Raw genomic sequence first — 20910 nt, forward strand, 5'->3', positions numbered from 1 at the left:
TGTAAGATAGGGCCCTTAATGTTTTATGTATTAACGTAAATGAGAAGACCACGTTCCCTTCATTTAAACAGCTCATTTAATTCCCTCAGACATATTCATACAGCGCTGATGCGTGAACTTCGTACACATGACTTATAAAACACTTCTAAATATCCACTCAAAACATTGGATATGCTGTATGTTTTTGTCGATAAATTTAGTCTAAAAAAATAACATTTATTTAGTGACACTTACCTGACTCGTGAACTTGACAGGATGGCGCTGTTTCTCCCACGAAGTCACTCGTGCAGTCTCATACACGTGCAGAATGATCTCAGTACGTGTTGGCTGGATTAGTTTTTATTAGTTTAGTCAACATTAGCATTGCCAATTGTTGACTGGATTTAAAAAAAAAAAAAAAAAAAAAAACCTTCATTCAATGTTTTTCAAATATATTTGTGTAGACTCAATATAATATGTCCTCTCAACTAAGCCCAAGCAATTAAAATTGGCTCAACTTAAATATTTTTGCCCTTCCAACATTTTGTTTATTGGATTTTTTACAATGTATGCTTGTGAGGTATGTCTCAAATCTATCTATCTGTCTGTTTATGCCTATTTATTGGTCTGACTGTCTGTCTATCTATCTATATGTTAATAATACATTAATAAGAAATATTAAATTTACATTTTCCTTTAGTATTCTGTAAGGAGATCCCAGTAATTTGACTGAAGTTGTGAAATGGCTTCATACAGACATTTGCTCAGGGGGCCAGTGGAGGACCCTCTTTTCCTTATAATGGAGGAAGAGGACAAGGAAAAGGCCCTCAACAATCTCCTGGAACAATAAGAAGCTTCCAGACTGCCCTTCATATTTCATCTTGTGTTCAGGGGAGTTATTTTTCCAGGATTTGTCATAAAATGGGCCTAAGAGTAAATTGTTAATTTGATACATTTTAATTCAAATTTATGCAAGATTGTCATAACAAAATGTGCCCAAGAGTGTGTTATTCATTTTGTAAATTTTCATGCTGGATTGTCATGACATAATGGGATTAAAAGTGAATTATTAATTTTATTAACTTCAATTTAATTATTGTGTACATTTTGATTGTTACTTTTAAAATTATGCTGTGTGTGTGTGTGTGTGTGTGTGTGTGTGTGTGTGTGTGTGTGTGTGTGTGTGTGTGTGTGTGCGTGTGCGTGTTTTTGTGACATATCAGGACACAACTTTGTATAATGACATGGGTATGACACAAGTATTACAAGGAGAGGGTGACTTATGAGGACATAACCCATGTCCCCATTTTTCAAAACGCTTATAAACCATACAGAATAAGTTTTTTTGAGAAAGTAAAAATCCACAAAGTTTCCTGTAAGGGGTAGGGTTAGGTGTAGGGTTGGTGTAGGGCAATAGCACATACAGTTTACATAAAAACCATTATGCCTATGGAATGTCCCCACAATTCACAAAAACAAACGTGTGTGTGTGTGTGTGTGTGTGTGTGTGTATTTGTGTTTTATGTTTTAGTTTTCATATAGAAAAATGCATGATGAAGGTGTTCTTGACTTTGGACTAAACATTCCTTTTGGTCCCACTTTATATTGTGTCCCTGATATCTGTGTTCTTACAAAGTAACTAGATATGTATATAGTATGTAACCACAATGTAAGTACACATTCGTACATAGTATCTACAGCTGTAATATTTCAGTAACTACACACATGTAACAACCTTCAGGATGGTTTGTGTAAGTACAAATGTGTAATAGGACATTGGTAATGTGGCATCCACAAGGAGCAGACAGAGGGAAAGGCGTTCAAAAGCCAAAATAAATCATACCCTAAAGGGGCAAAAACACTGCATATGCTGACATTCGACTCCCTGGGATTTCACCCAGAGAATATGACCAGCGCGCAGGTCCCTACTAAAGACAAGGAGAATGGAGACACAGGTATTTGATACAAAAGTACAAAAGTTTATTATGATTTATCAAAATAAAATCTGAGGCACACGAAAAGGGACAAGCCCCAATCATTTAAATGTTAAAATAACAGAAGTTGCGGCCTCTCTCAAGAAATACCCGGGCAAAAGAGACACGTTCCCCTCACATGCACTGCTTGCTCACACTCACAGCACACGGGCCCCAGTGAAGTGATCAGTCACGGCACACGGTGTAAACACCACCACCGTCACATAGCTGCGGGATCAGGTACACAAAGAGAGAGAGAGAGACGTCCCTTTGATAGTTCACAGCAGTCATTCATACATCACAAACTACAAAACAATACAGAAGAGTTACCATCTGACCAGTTGTTATATTTTAAATGTTGACCACAATCCATTAAAACCCGTCATACATGCACCTGAAGGGCACAGACGCCCGCACAGCAGCCAGCTGATAAAAACGGGAAGATCATGAAACCACGTCATGATCCATTTAGTTACTACATACACGCTGGAGAGCGCACTCAGTCTACCATCAACCCACTTACCTCGAAACGGTCGCAGCAACACACCACAACACACAGCACCAGGCCAAGGCACGCGAACAAACAGACATGAACCCACCACAGGTGTGCTCCAGCCTAATGCCGGCAAATGGGCTTCCAGCTCATCATGCCACAGTAACAACACTTTTCACTTCACTAAGTACTCGTGTAACAGGGCATATATAACTACATTTTGTAACAACAGTAAGAGTAATTGGAACCATTTGATCCAGGGGGTGAAGATGGGTAGGTTTAGGGATATGTAAAGTGGGAGGAGTTGGATCTTGAGTTAGAGTTGGTGCACCACTGTAATACCAGTGTACTTACAAGGTAACTCCTCAGGAACTGTCCTCAGTATAAAGTGTAACATTCTAAACACCAACCACAATTTATATGTAAAGCCTAACTAACTGGCCGCTACTGTGCAACATCAGAGTAATTACATGATAAATCTTATATTAAAGCTGCAAGCAGCGATGAAAGGGCCCTCACACCTCGTAAGGTTCTGTTTCACTGGATTAGTAGCATGCTTTAGCACTTAGATAAGTGCTGCTAGCATGTTTTAGTATGTTTCTAGCATGTTGCCAGTGTATTTACCACTTGCTGACACTTTTTAATATGTTGCTAGGAGACCATAACAGTTTTAAACATGACACTTCCTGTTGCCAGCAGGTGGCGCTATGACTATAACCAAATATGAGTATGTAGATGTCTTCAGGCCAGGACTCTAATCAAACTAATAAAGTTTGAGGCAGATTGGACATTGTATGCATGAGTTACAGTAATGTTATTTTTCACTGCATTAATAGCATGCTTTAACACTGAGCTAAGTGTTGCTAGCATGTTTTAGCATGCTTCTAGAATTTTGCCAGCCTATTTAACACTTGTTGATGCTTTTTTTTTTATTTTGCAAGGAGTCCATAACAGTGTTAAACATGCCACTTCCTGTTGCCAGCAGGTGGCGCTATGACTATAATCGAATATGGGCATGTTGATGTGTTCAGGACAGGGCTCTTATCAAACTTGTTCAATTTGGGGCAGATTGGACACTGCATGCCTGAATTACATTAACTTCCTTTTTCACAGCATTAATAGCATGCTTTAGCACTTAGCTAAGTGCTACTAGCATGTTTTAGTATGTTTCTAACATGTTGCCAGTGTATTTAGCACTTGCTGACACTTTTTAATATGTTGCTAGGAGTTCATAATAGTGTTAAACATGACACTTCCTGTTGTCAGCAGGTGGCGCTATGACTATAACCAAATACGGGCATGTTGATGTGTTCAGGACAGGACTCTTGTCAAACATGTGAAGCTTGGGGCAGATCGGACATTGCTTTCCTGAGTTACAGCAACTTCCTTTTTCACTGCATTAGTAGCATGCTTTAGCACTTAGCTAAGTGTTGCTAGCATGTTTTAGTATGTTTCTAGCATGTTGCCAGCCTATTTAACACTTGCTGACGCTTTTTAATATGTTCCCAGGAGTCCATAACAGTGTTAACCATGTTACTTCCTGTTGCCAGCAGGTGGCACTATGACTATAACTGAATTTGGGCATGGGTGTTTGTTCAGAGCAGAACACCTATCACAGGTGTGAAGTTTGGGGCAGATCTGACATTGTTTGCCTGAGTTACAGCAACTTCCTGTTTCATGGCGAAACATCAAACTTTGTCAGGCTGCCAGGGACACGCCCTTTGACGAAAACTCAAGATCTAATGTCACAAAGGTCTTATGATGACCCTCACCAAATCTGAAGATGATCTGATTAAAAATGTAGGAGGAGTTCGTCAAAGTAAGAGGCATGGAAATGGCAAAAACTGCACAAAAATCGTACAGGAAATTCAAAATAAGGTACTTCCTGTTGGGTTTTGGTTTTGTACCTAGAGACTTTTTTTGTAGGTAATGGTGTGTTACACATGTTTACCGATTTTCATGCATGTACGTGAAACATAGCTTGAGGTGCACTCCGTTGAAATTTTACAGGCGGCGCTATCGAGCCATTTTGCCACACCCACTTCTGAAACCTATATCAGATGTAAAAGTTCGCCAGTTCTGATGCGTGTGCAAAGTTTTGTGAGTTTTGGAGCATGTTTAGGCCCTCAAAAATGGGATATACTTTGGAGAAGAAGAAGAAGAAGAATAAACGGAGCAATTCCAAGAGGGTCCTCATACCACGTTGCTCGGGCCCTATAAAGTGTATAAACATTTTCTTTACAAAAAAGTGCTGTTAGTCCTATTACACATTTGTACTTTCATTACCAAAAAATGTTGTTACCAATGTCCTGTTACACATTTGTACTTACACATACCATTCAGTGGGTTGTTACATATGAGTAGTTACACAGACATTACAGCTGTAGATACCATGTACCAATGTATTAGGGACACGTAATATACAGTGGGACCCTATTGGCCCTCCAGGGTCTTAGGTAACTTGAATTGGATCAACTTAGATAATGTTTCGACCTAGGGTCTTAGGTAGCTTGACTTGGATCAACTTCGATAATGTTTTGTCCTAAAATTCCTAAACTATGTTGGTGTCTTTCCTCTTGCTTAAAAGTGGATCCACATCCATAATATTTGCCCCTAACATTAGTTCATGAGCTTAAAACTGAGAACATGTTAAAATCTGTATTTCTGCATTGCAAATGTCATTTCATTTCACGTGGGCAAGCTTAAGTCTTTCACGTGGGCAAGCTTAAGTCTTAACAGTGCATAAACCAACATTCGCTAACAGATTAAGAAGGTTTTCAGGATGTGTGGGCTTGCTTTCTGTTCATTTGCTTAGTTGCACTAACAGAGTGTTACTGTTCACAGTAGGGCTAAACTAAGCATCTTATGCTTTGAAACTCAAACATGTTCATGATCATAAAACTAGTATCTCACTGAAATCTGTTTTTTTTTTGCTTTGCAAAAACATTTCATTTTAAATGTTTGAAACATCTTTAATGTGGGCAAGCTTTAGTCTTAAAAGTGCATAAACCAACTTTCTAAAACAGATAAAGAAGGTTTTCAGCACTTGTGGGCTTTCCTTCTGTTCAGTTGCTTAGTTACACTAACAGAGTATTACTGTTCACAGTAGCGCTATACTAAGCGTCTTATGCATTGACGCTCAAACATATGCTCATGATTATAAAACTAGTATAACACTGAAATCTGTTTTCTGCATTGCAAAAACATTTCATTTAAGATGTTAGAAACACCATTAATGTGGGCAAGCTTTAGTCTTAACTTTGTTCAAACCATCATACTCTTAACAGAGAAAGAAGGTTTTCAGCACTTGTGGGCTTTCATTCTGTTCATTTGCTTATTGCACTAACAGAGTGTTTCTGGTCACAGAAGCGCTAAACTGAGCATTTTATGCCTAGGAGCTCAAAAATAAGTTCATGATCATAAAACTAGTAACTCACTGAAATCTGTTTTCTGCATTGCAAAAACATTTCATTTAAGACATTAGAAACACCTCTAATGTGGGCAAGTTTAGTCTTAACTTTGTACAAACCATCATACTCTAACAGAGAAAGAAGGTTTTCAGCACTTGTGGGCTTTCATTCTGTTCATTTGCTTATTGCACTAACAGAGTGTTTCTGGTCACAGAAGCGCTAAACTGAGCGTTTTATGCCTAGGAGCTCAAAAATAAGTTCATGATCATAAAACTAGTAACTCACTGAAATCTGTTTTCTGCATTGCAAAAAACATTTCATTTAAGATGTTAGAAAGACCATTAATGTGGGCAAGCTTTAGTCTTAACTTTGTTCAAACCATCATACTGTAACAGAGAAAGCAGTTTTTCAGCACTTGTGTGCTTTCATTCTGTTCATTTCCTTAGTTGCACTAACAGAGTGTTTCTGGTCACAGAAGCGCTAAACTGTGCGTTTAATGCTTAGAAGCTCAAACATAAGTTCATGATCATAAAACTAGTATCTCAATGAAATCTCTTTTCTGCATTGCAAAAACATTTCATTTAAGATGTTAGAAACACCTTTAATATAGGCAAGATTTAGCCTTTACTTTGTACAAACCATCATATTCTAACAGAGAAAGAATGTTTTCAGCTCTTGTGGTCTTTCTTTTTGTTCATTTGCTTAGTTGCACTAAAAGAGTGTTTCTGTTCACACAACCGCTAAACTGTGCATTTTATGCTTAAAAGCTCAAACATAAGTTCATGATCATAAAACTAATATCTCACTGAAATCTGTTTTCTGCATTGCAAAAACATTTCATTTAAGACGTTAGAAACACCTTTAATGTGGGCAAGCTTTAGTCTTAACTTTGTACAAACCATCATATTCTAACAGAGAAAGAAGGTTTTCAGCACTTGTGGGCTTTAATTCTGTTCATTTGCTTATTGCACTAACAGAGTGTTTCTGGTCACAGAAGCGCTAAACTGAGCGTTTTATGCCTAGGAGCTCAAAAATAAGTTCATGATCATAAAACTAGTATCTCACTGAAATCTGTTTTCTGCATTGCAAAAACATTTCATTTAAGATGTTAGAAAGACCATTAATGTGGGCAAGATTTAGTCTTAACTTTGTTCAAACCATCATACTGTAACAGAGAAAGCAGTTTTTCAGCACTTGTGGGCTTTCTTTCTGTTCATTTGCGTAGTTGCACCAACAGAGTGTTTCTGTTCACAGAACCGCTAAACTGAGCGTTTTATGCCTAGAAGCTCAAACATAAGTTCATGATCATAAAACTAATAACACACTGAAATCTGTTCCCTTTCAGTCGGTCACTCTCGACGCCACGTCGGTGACCGACGAAAATGGGATATCACTTCGATAGACCAATCTACTTCGAGTGTAAACTAAAGAGCCAATGCACATTGGCATGCAATTATTGCATCCAGCTGCCGCTGATCACAGCGTGAGTACAAGAAGGCAGCAGGTGCAATGCATACCAGCTTTTTGCTTCGAAGCCGAGCGAGAGTATCGTTCTGCTTACCTCAACTGTCGACGTGAACTGCGAGTTCAGCACGCTCTGGAAAGCTTTCTGTGTTGGCGAGACGGCGTTTCAGTGGCGGTCGTTCCAGCGTCGAGTGGTTTGCACACTTCAGGCTGCACTACCCCCTGTCGTGTTGCAAGCGGCCAGCTCCCCTGTGCGCCTCAGCACCAAAAGAGTATTTCCTGAGCGAATTTCCTCTAAAAGAGCTCCACGGGTGCGTCTTTATAAAGACGACGGATCGTCCTTATAAGGATGCCGTTTCACCCGTGCGTTTCTGGATGCGGTCGTTACCTGGCACTGGGTGATTGTCACGATCGCTGCCTCACGTGTCTGGGCGTTAAGCACGCTGAGGTGGCTTTCGTGGACGAGTCATGTTCTCACTGCGGGAAGATGACCGTCTCAGAGCTGCGAGCCAGGCTCTGCTACCTTCAGGGGGGCGGAGTCCCGTTGCCGCTGCCGCGATCTGGGGCTCGTTCTGGGGGCCGACAGACGAGAACCACTTTCCGGTAGTAGCACGGGCGGTTTTGAGGGTTACAGTGGTGGCAAACCCCGCAGGGAACCAACCCTCTGGGGACCACCGCTCCTCTTGCACCTCTGATCCAGTGGAGCAACCCACGGAACGCGCTGGGCCCTCTACAAGGAGCGTACCAGCGGTATCCAGTGGGCCTCCCCCCGACCGGATGTCGATCTCAGCATCGGAGGGAGAGCTGTCGGATGAAGATTCGGCTGCGCTGCCGCCCTCAGGGACGTTGGCAAAGCCTGAGTCGGATCCCCGAAATGGCAGCTATGCTTTCCCGGGCCGCCGAGATGGTAGGGCTCGAGTGGAATCCTCCACAGCGTCCCGAGCCATCGAGGCTGGATGATTGGTATCTCGGGGTGGCACGCGCTGGTTCTCAGCGCCCCACCCCAGTGCCTTTCTTCCCGGAAGTGCATGATGAGCTCACAAAGTCGTGGACGGTACCTTTTACTGCCAGAAACCGGCCAGTGGGCTCCTCCTCCCTCACCACCCTTGATGGTGGTGCAGCGAAGGGGTATTCGGGAATCCCGTCAGTGGAGCGGGTGGTAGCGATGCAATTGTGTCCTAAGTCCGCCTCCTCCTGGCGTGGAGACCCGGTGCTTCCTTCCCGGGCCTGTAGGCACTCGTCTGGTCTGACCGGCAGTGCCTATGCGGCTTGCGGGGAAGCTGCTTCCGCCTTACACACCATGGCGTTACTGCAGGTGCACCAGGCTAAGGCACTGAAGGACCTGCACGAGGGTGGTCACGATCCAGAAGTTCTGAAAGAGCTTCGAACCGCCACTGACCTCGCGCTCCGAGCGACGAAGGTTACCGCGAGTTCCCTGGGTCGTGCGATGTCCATGCTTGTGGTCCAGGAGCGCCATCTCTGGCTGTGTCTGGCAGACATGAGGGACACCGACAAGGTCCGGTTCCTCAATGCCCCTGTGTCCCAGACCGGCCTCTTCGGCGACGCGGTTGAGAGCTTTGCCCAGCAGTTCTCGGCCGCCCAAGAAGCAGACTGAGGCGATCCGACACATCCTGCCCCGGCGGGCAGCTGCTGCCTCCACCTGTCCGCCGGCCACAGCACCCCAGCCTGCTCGTCGCCGAGGGCGGGCCCCCGCGTCCGCCCCCGCTCCCGCGCCGCAGCAGCCTCCAGCAAAGCAGCGTCGTGGAGCCGGGCGTGGGAGAGCCGCCCCGCCTGTCCAGGCCCCCGCCAAACCTGGTGGTAAACGCAAGAGCAAGCGGCCTGAGACAGGCGACCCAGAGATGGAGGGATCTGCTCTTCGGGAGATGGTGAACGCACCACTCCCTCCCCCGGAGGAGGGCCGGGTGGAGAATCTTTTGTTTCTTTTTTCCCCGCCGTTGGCCTCACGGCCGCCGGTACCCAAATTCTCGACGAAAGAGCATTTTCCCCCCTCATCTCTGGGTCCCAGGAGGGCACGGAGAGTTGCGGACGGCCAAACACCGGACCTCACTCATCCGCCTCCTTCGCCAGATGGCAGCAGGAGGGCAGTTCGAGGAGCCATAACGGATCACAAAGGGCCCTACTCACGCACCCTCTCTGCCAACCTTGTGGAACCAGGTTTGAGCCCTGACACCCCACACTTGCACCACACTCAGGCCTCACAAGCCGCCCGAGATGGGTCCTGTGTTCCACCTCGATGCCCCACTGCGGGTACGGGCTGTGGTTCCGCATGGTCCCGCTTGTACGGTTCTAAGCGCTCGGGTCAGCGCTCCCAGGTGCCGTATCGCTGGCTCCTTGGGACCCATCAGCCTAACGTAGTACTGGGGGGGGTCAAGGCGTTCAGGGGTGGACTAGTTGGCTAAATACGAATAAAACGTCGATAAAAATGGCGAACCCCAAACCGCTGTAGGCCTTACGGGAATCGGGGCTTGCCAAATCTCACAGCCTTAACCTTATCAGGATCCAAAAGCATTCCCTCAGACGAGACGATTTACCCTAGGAAGGGAACAGACTGTGCATGGAAAAACGCATTCTCCCTTGACAAAAAGACCATTCTCTAGAAATCTGTGGAGCACTTGTCTGACGTGGTTGCACATGTCCTGGAGAGATGAAGAAAAAAAAATCAGCATGTCATCCAGGTAAACATATATAAACAGATCTACCATGTCTCTCAACACGCCCATTCAAAAGTGCTTGAAAAACCCCTGGTGATTTTGGAGACCGAACGGCATCACCCAAGTATTAAAGTGCCCTCTAGGGGTGTTAAAGGCGGTTTTCCCACTCATCCCCCTTCCTGATGCGGACCAAATGATAAGCAGTACGTAAATCCAATCTGGGGAAACGGATGCCCCCTGTAACCCTCTCGAACGCTGAAGACATCAACGGCAAAGGATAGGTATTCTTTACCGTGATGTTGTTCAGCTCTCGGTAATCAATACAAGGTCGCAGAGAACCATCCTTCTTCCCCACAAAAAAGAATCTCGCCCCCTCTGGAGAAGAGGAGGGACGGATGAACCTCGTGCAGAGAATCAGAAATATTTTCCCATGCCTCCCTCTGCACTCCATTGAGTGCGCTACATGGATCTGACGGGACAGGGGAGGACAGGAAGGTTAAGGGATGTGCAAGGTCAGTGTCAATGAATTACCTTCGGCTCCAGAATCCAGAAAAGCGTGACAGGTGTGAGTGTTGTTGCCCCACCGCAGTACCGGGAGAAGTTGACAATGTTTGAGGACTTCCCGGGGACATCCCACCCATAGTAGCCTCAAACTTACTACCGGCTGGCTCTTTACCGGACACGTGCATAGGAGATGTCCCGAGCCGCCACAGGTAGATACATAGTCCGAGGGACCTCGCGCCTCTCCTCTCGCCTCCTGGAGACCATTCGAGCTCTACCACCCTGCTGGGTTCGTGATCGATGACGCACCGACCATGTTCTCCCTTCGCGACTCGATTTACCACTCTCCCGGGATGCGGAAAGGATGGTGTGGTGACTGGTCCTGGGCGCCCCCAGGGCGGTTATCCAGCGTCCACGGCGTACACCAAGTCGTTATCCCGTTGAGACACTGGTTTTTCAACTCGATGGAGGTAGGGAGGGAGAGGTTCCGAGAGGGAGGGAATGATGCACATCATGGATGAAGGTTCTCCCACACCGCCGTTTCCCACACAAAGCAAGCCCGACCATAGAGTAATGTGAGGGGAATGCTACCGTTGCCTCCTCGTCCTCGAATGTTTCGAGTCTGTTGGAAAAGTGCATGGAACACTTGGTTTAGGAATGTGCTGCAGAAATCTGGCTCACCAAATAACTCTCTGGCGCCGGAAACGAGTTTCAGGTCGGTAGTGGGCTTCCGGTGAAATGTCCCGGGGAACGAGCGGTGCAGGGGGCGCAGCGGGGGACGTCAGCTGATGGATTTGCTTGGGTAAGTCAGACACCGTGTCACAAGCCGCTTGGACCGATACGTCCGTGTTGACTATAACTCTCCTCGGCTCATCCATACGGGTGACCTGTGGTGATGAAGTTCCATGAGAGTAAGTGGTGCTAGCTGCCATCCATGTGGTTCATAGCTTTCTGTAACGATTTTTCAGAAGGTGAGGAAGCAGTGCGAGTTAGGGTATTTATTAAATACAACACAAACACTGAACATGAAGAAAGGTGGAAACGGAGAGTCTGGAAGGTCAGGGAGATATCCGGGAAAGAACTCTTCTCACAGGTGATGCCAAGGTGCGATGGGTGCATTGGCAGCAGGAGAGTGTGACCAGGACTGGCGGGGGCAGAGCCGCGAAGTTGAGTGGTGAGATACGGGGAGATGCGGGAGGGGACTGTGTTCCAGAGACAGTACAATCCAACGATGAGCATAACATAAACAGAACACTAGAAAACTTGGGTAACACTAGAGACTGACAAACACGCTCTGACAACAAGATACAAAGACAGTGCAATATGTAGGGAAAAGGTTACGATTGGCAGCTGGTGATCATTACAGTTAGCTGGAGACGCCCACACGGAAAACAATCATGCTGACGCCAGACCCTCACTCACTAGCCACAACCCCACATAGTGCAAAACCCAAACCATGGTTATACCACATCCCCCAGGTAACATCTCTATGGTAGAAAGAAGGTTTTCAGTACTTGTGGGCCTTTCTTTGGTTCATTGTTGCTTTAGTTGCACTAACAGAGTGTTTCCTCTTCACAGAAAGCCCCTAAAACTGAGCAGTTTATGCTTAAAGCTCAAACATAAGTTCTGACCATAAAACTAGTAAACTCACTGAAATCGAGAGAGTTTCCTGAATTGCACAAACAATTTAATGTTAGAAACACCTTTATGTGGGCAGCTTTAGTCCTTACTTTTGTACAAACCATCATACGCTACAGAGAAAGAGGTTTTCAGCACTTGAGGCTTTCTTTCTTTCAATTTTGGGCTTAGTTGCACTACGGAGTGTTAACCCTGTTTCACAGAAGAGTAAACTGACATTTTAATGCTTAAGAAGCTCAAACATAAGTTCATGACCATAAAACTAGTAACTTCCACTGGAATCCTGTTTTTTTTCCCCCTCTGCCCATTGCTAAAAAAATTTTTCCATTCAAGGATGTTTAGACAAACTTTTTAATTTGGGCCAGCTTTTTTAGGTTTTAATCTTTATACAAACGGGTCAATCACTTTACTCTAACCAGAAGAAAAAGAATGCACTTTTTTTTTTGTTTATCACACTTGTTGGGTTGGTCCTAAGAGTGTACTGTTCCAGAAGCGCAACGTTCCTGTTTGCCTTGTCTAGTTTTGCACTAACAGAGGGTTCATGTGCATACTTCTAGTCCCACAGAAAAGCCGTTCGTAAAACCGGAGTGTTTTTCCATCTGTTAGATGCTATAAACGCCATTATGCTGGTCCCCCCATGGTCATAACTTTGTACCCCTAGTCCTCCTCACTGATTATCTGGTTTTTCTTCACGTACTAAAAACATCTTTGCACTTGAGTATGATGAGAAACATCCTAAAGTTTCTGCTTGGCCAGAGCTCTTAACTGAGCGTTTTAGAGCTTAGAATGCTCCACGATAAGCCCATGCTCACAACCTAAACTCACTGAAATCTGTCCTCCCTGCAAAGCAGAAAACACTTCTTTGTTTTTTTCCCAGCACCTAATAATGTGGGCCATGTTAGTCTAGACTGTTTTCCCATTTTTTTGCTCTAGTTTGCCCCAGTTTACCAACCACTAGTGGCTTTGGTTTCCTGTCTTTTGCCTTATTTGCACTAACCTGGAGTTTTTTTTTTCACATGCCTTTAGAAACTGCTTGTCCGATTCATATATGTTTTCCATAAGGTCCGGATCAGAAACTAGTAAAAACTCACTGATATTCTTTTTTTCTGCATTGCTTTAAACATGTTCATTTTGAAGATGGAATAGAAAAGACCTCTAATGTGGGCAAGGCTTTTTTTGAGGTCTGTAACTTTTGTTTTTCAAACTATTCATATTCTCTAACAGAGAGAACGTAGGTTTTCCGCACTTGTGTTCTTGGTTGCTTGCATCTTGTTTAGTTGCAACTAACATGAGTGATTCTTTTGGTTCCACTAGCTCTAAACTGAGCGTTTTATATGCTGTATATGCTCAAACACTAAGTTCATGATATCATAAACTAGTAACTCACTGAAATCTGTTTTTCTGCATTGCAAAACACTATTCATTCAACATTTTAGAAACACCGGAATGTGGGCAAGCTTTAGACATAAATTTGTATGAACAATCCAAAACTCGTAACAGATAAGTAGGAATTTATTTACTGGTGGGCTTGCATTCTGCTAATTGTTGCTTAGTTGCAATTCCAAGAGTGTATTTGTGACCACAACAACTTTAAATGTGGGCGCCTTTTGTTTTTTTCTGAACTTAAGTTCATGATCATAAAACTAACATTCTCTCTAACATCTGAGGAAAAAAAGGTTTCAGCACTTTTGTTGGTGCTTTTTTCCTTTCTGTATTTGGGCAAGGCCACTTAGTCCTTAACTTTTGTACAAAACCATCATACTCTCGAACAGAGAAAGTAGGCTTACGCAGCACTCTCTTGTGTTCTTGTTCATCGTTTTCTTTTTGCTTTAGTGCACTTCAACCCAGAGGCGGTGTTTTTTGTTTACTCACAACCAGAAGCGCTAAACTGAGCGTTTGTTATGCTTAGGAAGCCCATCAAACATTTAAGTTAATGATCATCACTTTAAAAAAATAGGTAATCACTGAAATCTGTTTCTAGCATTTTGCAAAAACAAGTTGCATGTTAAGATGTTAGTTAAAAAACACCTTTTAATGTGGGCAAGCTATTTAGTTCCTTAACTTTGTTGTCCCCAAACTATCATTACCTCTAACAGAGAAAGAAGGTTTTTTTTCTGCACTTTTACCGGGCTTGTCATTTCTGTTTTTCATGGCCTTTCAGTTGCACTAACAGGTTGGGTTTACTGTTTCCACTGGTAAAAGCTAAACCTGCGGGACGTTTAATTGGTTTAGGTAGAAGCCTGACAGAGAGTTCATGATGGTGTCCCAAGTAAAAACGGGGGCTAAACTCACTTGAATCAAATTGTTTTCCCTGCATAAGCTAACAACACCTTTTTTTCATGTCCAAGAGGTTAGAAACAACTTTATGTGGGGCAAGCTTTTAGGTCTTTGTTTTAATTTTTAGTACCATGCATCATTTCGCTTAACAGAGGGAAAGAAGGTTTTTGCAACTTGTGGGGCTTTTCGTTTTTCCTTTTCATTAAGCCTAGTTTTTGACACACTAACAGTTATGTTCCCCCTTCATCGGACGTTGATAAACCGAAGCGTTTTTTTATCCGTAATTGCTCCAAAACATAGTGTCCCCTATGATCATATAAAACTCAGTAAAACACACTGAAAATCCTGTTTTTTTGGCATTGCAAACAACAACTTCTCTTTGTTTTAAGATGTGGGGAAACCACCTTAAAATGTCGGGCAAGCTTTTTTGTCTTAACTTGTTTTGTCCAACCATAATAAACAGCTCTTAACAGAGAAAAGAAAAGGGGGAAAGAGGTTTTCAGCACTTGTGGGCTTTGTTTCTGTTGTCTTTTGCTTAGTTTGCACTAACAAGAGTGTGTTTACTGTCTCAGTACAAGAAGCGCTAAAACTGAGCGTTTTATTGCTTAGAAGAAGCCTCAAACATAAAGTCTCATGATCATAAAAAACTAGTCCACTCACTGAAATCTGTTTTGCTGCCAAAGGCAAAAACATTTTCATTTAAGATGGTTTTAGAACACACCTTAATTAATGTGGGCAAAAGCGTTCTTTAGTCTTGTTTAAACTTTGTTACAAACCAGATGGGGGATACTCTAAAGCAGGGTTTTAAAGAAGGTTTTTCAGCACAGCACTTGTTTTGCTTTCTGTTTCTGTTCATTTGCTTGAGTTGCAATTAGTCTGCACTAAGAGAGTGTTTCACGTGTAACAGAAGCGCTACTTTAACTGAAGCGTTTTTATGCTTTAGATAGTCTTCAAACATGATGTTCATCGACATGATATGAACACTAGTAACCTCACACGGAAATCTGCTTGTCTGCATTGTCAAAAACATTTCAGTTTTAAGATGTTAGAACCACCTATAATGTGGGCATCAGCTTTAGTCTTAACCTTTGTTCATAACCCACTCATAACCTCTAACAGAGAAAGGGAAAGTAGGTTTCACGCAGCATTGTGTGCATTCAGTTCTGATCATGTTTGCTTAGTTGCAGGCACTACCAGGTGTTTATGTCTACAACAGAAGCGCTCTTCTCCACCCTTTAAACTTGACGCGTTTTATGCTTAGATCAGCTCAAACATAAAGTTCATGGATCATAAAACACTAGTACACTCACTGAAATCTGTTTTTCTGCATTTGCACAAAAAAAACAACAAACCAGCGTCATTTAAGATGTTAGAAACAACACTATAAATGTGGTTAAGCTTTAGTCCGTTAACTTTGTAAACTTTGCACAACCATCATACTCTACTCTTACAGAGAAAGAAGGGTTTTTCAGCACTTGTGGGCTTTGTTTTCTGTTCATTTGCTTAGTTGCACTAGACAGAGAGTGTTTCTGCTTCACAGATTGAAGCGCTAAACTGAGCGTTTTGTGGTAACTTAGATGGCTAGAAGGCAAACAAAGTTCATGAGTTTATAAAACTAGTAACTCACCTGTGGAATCTGTTTTCCTGCATTGCAAAAAAATTTCATGTAAGATGTTAGAAACAGAAACCCTTTAATTGGGGTAAGGGGTGGGGCAAGCTTTTAGTCTTAACTTTGTGCACAAAAAAACCATCATACCTAAAACAGAGAAGAAGAAGGTTTTAAGCACTTGCATGGCTTTTGTTTCTGTTCTTTTGGCTTAGTTGCACTATAACAGAGTGGTTCTGTAGTTCACAAGAAGCTCCTTAAACTAAACGGTTTAATGCTTAGAATTGCAAACATCATAAGTTTCCGATGATCATAAAACTTGTAACTCACTGAAATCTTTTTTTTCAGTGCTCAACATTCAGTTTAAAGATATTAGAACATCTTAATGTGGGCACAAACCTTTATTCCTTACTTTGCACAACTATCATTCTCAACAGAGAATGAATATTTTCAGCACTAGCATGCGTTCTTTCTGTTCATTTGCTTAGTTGGGCATCAAACATATGCTGTTCACAGAAAGCGCCTTAGAATCAAAAAAAATATCAAGATCATGTAAGTAGAATAGTTATCTCACTGGAAATCTCTTTGTCTACATGGTAAACCACATTTCATTTGAAGAAGTTAGGAAACATCTTTACATGTGGGGCACGCTTTATTTCCCTTAACTTTGCACAAACTATCATTCGCTAACAGAGAAAGGAGTTTTCAGCACATTGCCTGCTTTCTGTCTGTTCCATGTTGCTTAGTTTGCCAATACCAGAGTGGTTACTGTTCCACATAAAGCACTAAACTGAGCGTTATTTTAATGCTATAGAATCTCAAATTATAAGTTCGATGATCATAAAACTAGTAACTCACTGGAAATCTGTATTCTGCATTGCTCAGAACATTTCATTTAAGATTGTTAGAAACATCTTTTAATGTGGGCAAGCTTTAGTCTTAACTTTGTACAACTACATCATCGCTCTAGATCAGAGAAAGTAATAACTTTTCAGGCCTACTTCTTGTGGCTTTGTTTTCGTTCATCCAGTATTGCTCTAGTTTGCACTAAACACAGATGTTATGTCTGTTCACTAGAAATAGCGCAAAACTGAGCGTTTTTCAGGCTATAGTGCTAGTCTCACATATAATGCAGTTTCATGATTCAGAAAGGGATTAAACTCACTGAAATCTCTTTTTCTACATTACATGGTATACAACTTTTCATTATTAAGAATGTTAGCATACATCTTGTAACTGTGGGCAACACTTTAGTACTTAACTTGGTACAAAAACTCATCATTTCTCATAACAGAGAAGAAAGAAGGTTTTTCAGCACTTGACCTGCATTTATTTCTGTTCATTTGCTTATTTTGCACTACAAACAGAGTGTTACGGTTCATGAGAAAGCAACTAAACGGAGGCGTTTTTCTGCGTAGAATCTCAACCTGTTCATGAATCATATAACGTAGCATCTCAACTGAAGATCTGTGTTCTGCATATGCCTGATCATTTTATTAAAGTTGTTTGAAACACTTTATGTGGGCAAGCGTTAGCCTTAACTTTGCACAAACTATCATTCTCAAACAGAGAAAAATATTTTTAGCAATTGCATGCTTTCTTTGCTATGCATCTGCCTTAGTTGCACTAACCGAATGTTCGGTTCACATGTACCAGCGACTATAAACTAAACGACTATCTTGTACGAAGGTTCAACACGTGAGGTTTCATGATCATAAAACTTGTAAACTCAGGTAAATCTGTTTTTTGCATTGCGCAAACACGTCATCGTTTAAAGATGTTAGGGAACACCTTTAATGTGGGCAACCGCCTTTTAGTCTTAACTTTGTACAAAAAAACCATCATACTTACTGTAACAGAGGAATGAAGATTTTCACAGCACTTGTGATTCTTCTTTCTGTTCTTTGCTTAGTTTTGCACTAACAGAGTGTTCTCTTTTCACAGTAGTGCTACACCTGAGCGTTTCATGCCTTAGACGCCACAAATGAAAGGGCATGCTCAAAAACTGGTAACTCACTGAAAGTCTGTTTTTTGCAAATGCTAAAACATTGCAAAAAGAATGTATGAATGGGATCTTTATGTGGTCAAGCTATTAGTCTTAACTTTGTACAAAACTCATCATACTCTAACATAGAAGAAAGGATTTCAGGCACGTTGTTTTCCTTTCTTTCTGTTCATTTTGCCTTAAGGTTGGCACTAACAGAGTGTTTTCTGTCAACAGAGCGATGAAACTGAGGCGACTAAATGCCTAGATACTCTGAAACTTAATGCGTTTTATTGATCATAAAACTATGTAACTCGCTCAGTAGAAATCTTTTTTACCTTCATTTCAAAAACATTTTGTTATTTAAGATGATTCAGAAACACCTTTATAATGTGGGCAAGCTTTACGTCTTAACTTTGTTACAAACTATCAGACTCCAACAGAAAAGAAATATTTTTTCAGCAGATTTTGTGCTGCTCTGGCTTTTTTCTGTGCATTTGCTTATGTAAGTTGCCATAACAACCAGGAGTTGTTTTCTGTTCACAGATGCGCTAAACTGAGCTTGTTTATTGCTTAGACAAAGCTCCAAACGATGAGGAAGGGTTTCAGATCATTAAAAACAAAAGTAGTTAAAAAAAACTTCACTGAAAATATTATGTTTTCTGCATTGCAAAAACACATTCATTTATGATGTTAGAAAAAACCTTTAATGTGGGCAAGCTTTATTCTTAACTTTTTAAAAAACATCCATTCTGACGGCAGGAGAAAGGAGGGGTTTTCATTACATAACTTGCATGCTTTCATAGACAATTGTTCATTTCTTTTTAGGGTAGCATAACTAGAGAGAGTAGGTTCTGTTCACAGAAAAGCACATAAACTGTGGACGCGTTTATGCAGCTTTATGAAGCTCAAACATAAGTTCATGATCATAGAAGCTAGTATCTCACACGAAATTTGTGTTTTCTGGCATTGTCTGCAGTGCAGTCATTTCATTCTGCATTTAATTCTGAAAACACCTTTAATGGTGGGCAAGCTTTAGTCTTAACTTTGCACAATTAAAAATCCATCATACTTTTTTTCTACACAGCAAAAAAAATTTTGCACTTCAAGGTTTCAGCATTGTTTGCTTTCTTTCTTAGTCACTAACATAGTGTTGTTGCACTACAAGAGATGTTATTGGCTTAGACCTCAAGGAACCTGAATCCATGCTAATTGACTGAGTCTGTTTTTCTACAATGCCGGTTAAGGTGGCTCTTTAACGTGGTGCATAAAATTCATGATTTGCCATATAATCGCTAAACTAGTAGGAGCAGACTCACCACTTGAATCTTTTTTCTGTTCATTTGCAATTGTCAAACAAAAGCATTTTAAACTGAGCGTTAGGGCTTAGAACCTGAAACCTGTTAGATCAATGTAGTCTTAACTAAAATCTTGTTTTCATAAGATGTTGGCACTTCCAGAGTTAAAACTTCTTTAGTGGTCTTAACATCGTTACTTTGCGGCACACCACCACAATATTCTAACAGAGAAAGAAGGTTTAGCAGCACTTAGCATGCTTTCTTTCTGTTCATTTGCTTGTTGTTGGCACTAACAGAGTGTTTCGGTTCACAGAAGTGCTAACTGGAGCGTTTGTCAATGCTTAGAAGTAGTCAAACAATAACTTTCATGATCATAAAACTAGCATCTCACTTAAAATCTGTTTTCTTCAATTATTTGCAAAAACATTTCACATTTAACGATGTTAGAAACACCCCTTAAATGTGGGGGCCAAGCTTTAGTCTTAACTTTGTACAAACCATCATACTCTAACCGAGAAAGAAGGTTTTACAGCCCGACCTTTCTGGGCTTTCTTTCTGTTCATTTTGCTTAGTTGCACTAACACGATTGTTTACTGTTCACAGAAAAGACAGCGCTAAAAATGAGCGTTTTATGCTTAGGAAGCTCAAACATAAGTTCATGAGCATAAAACTAGTAACTGATTTCTCACTGGAAATCTGTTTTTGGCTGCATTGCTGTAAACATTCATCAGAAGATGCTTAGAAACACTTTAATCGTGGGCAAGTTTAGTCTTAACTTTGCTTTCAGTCATATTCTAACAGAGAACAAAGAGTTTTCAGCAGAGTGGGCTTTCTTTCTGTTCATTTGCTTAGTTGCACTAACAGAGTGTTACTTTTCTCACAGAAGCGGCTAAACTGAGCGTTTTATGCTTAGAAGCTCAAACATATGTTTCATGATCAGAAAACTAGTAACTCACTGAAATCTGTTTTTCTGCATTGCAAAAACAATTCATTTAAGATGTTAGAAACACCTTAATGTGGGCAAGCTTTAGTCTTAACTTTGGGGCACAAACCAGTCATACTCTAACAGAGAAAAGAAGGTTTTCAGCACTTGTGGCCTTTCTTTCTGTTAATTTGCTTAATTGCACTAAAAGAGTGTTACTGGTCACAGAAGCACTAAACTGAGCGTTTTATGCTTAGAAGCCCAAACATGAGTTCATGATTACATAAAAACTAGTAAAAAACTCCACTGAAATCTGTTTTCTGCATTGCAAAAAAGATTTCATTTAAGGATGTTAGAAACCACTTTAATGTGGGCAAAAGCTTTAGGTCTTAAACTTTTGTACAAAACCATCATACTCTAACACAGAGAAAGAAGGTTTTTCAGCACTTGTGGGCTTTCTTTTCTTTTATGCATTTTGCTTAGTTGCACAACAGAGTGTTCACTGATGTTCACAGAAAACGCTAAACTGAGCGTTTTATGCTTAGAAAGCTCAAACCCCCAAGTTCATGGAGTCATAAAAAAATAGTAAATTGCTCAACTGAAAAACCTCTGGTTTTTCTGCATTGCTAAAAGGCAAAAACAATTTTCATTTAATCTAGGTTTTAGAACAACTACCTTTTTTAATGTGGGGCA

Source organism: Cyprinus carpio, chromosome B14, assembly GCF_018340385.1.
Source record: "Cyprinus carpio isolate SPL01 chromosome B14, ASM1834038v1, whole genome shotgun sequence".
Classification (NCBI taxonomy): Eukaryota; Metazoa; Chordata; class Actinopteri; order Cypriniformes; family Cyprinidae; genus Cyprinus; species Cyprinus carpio.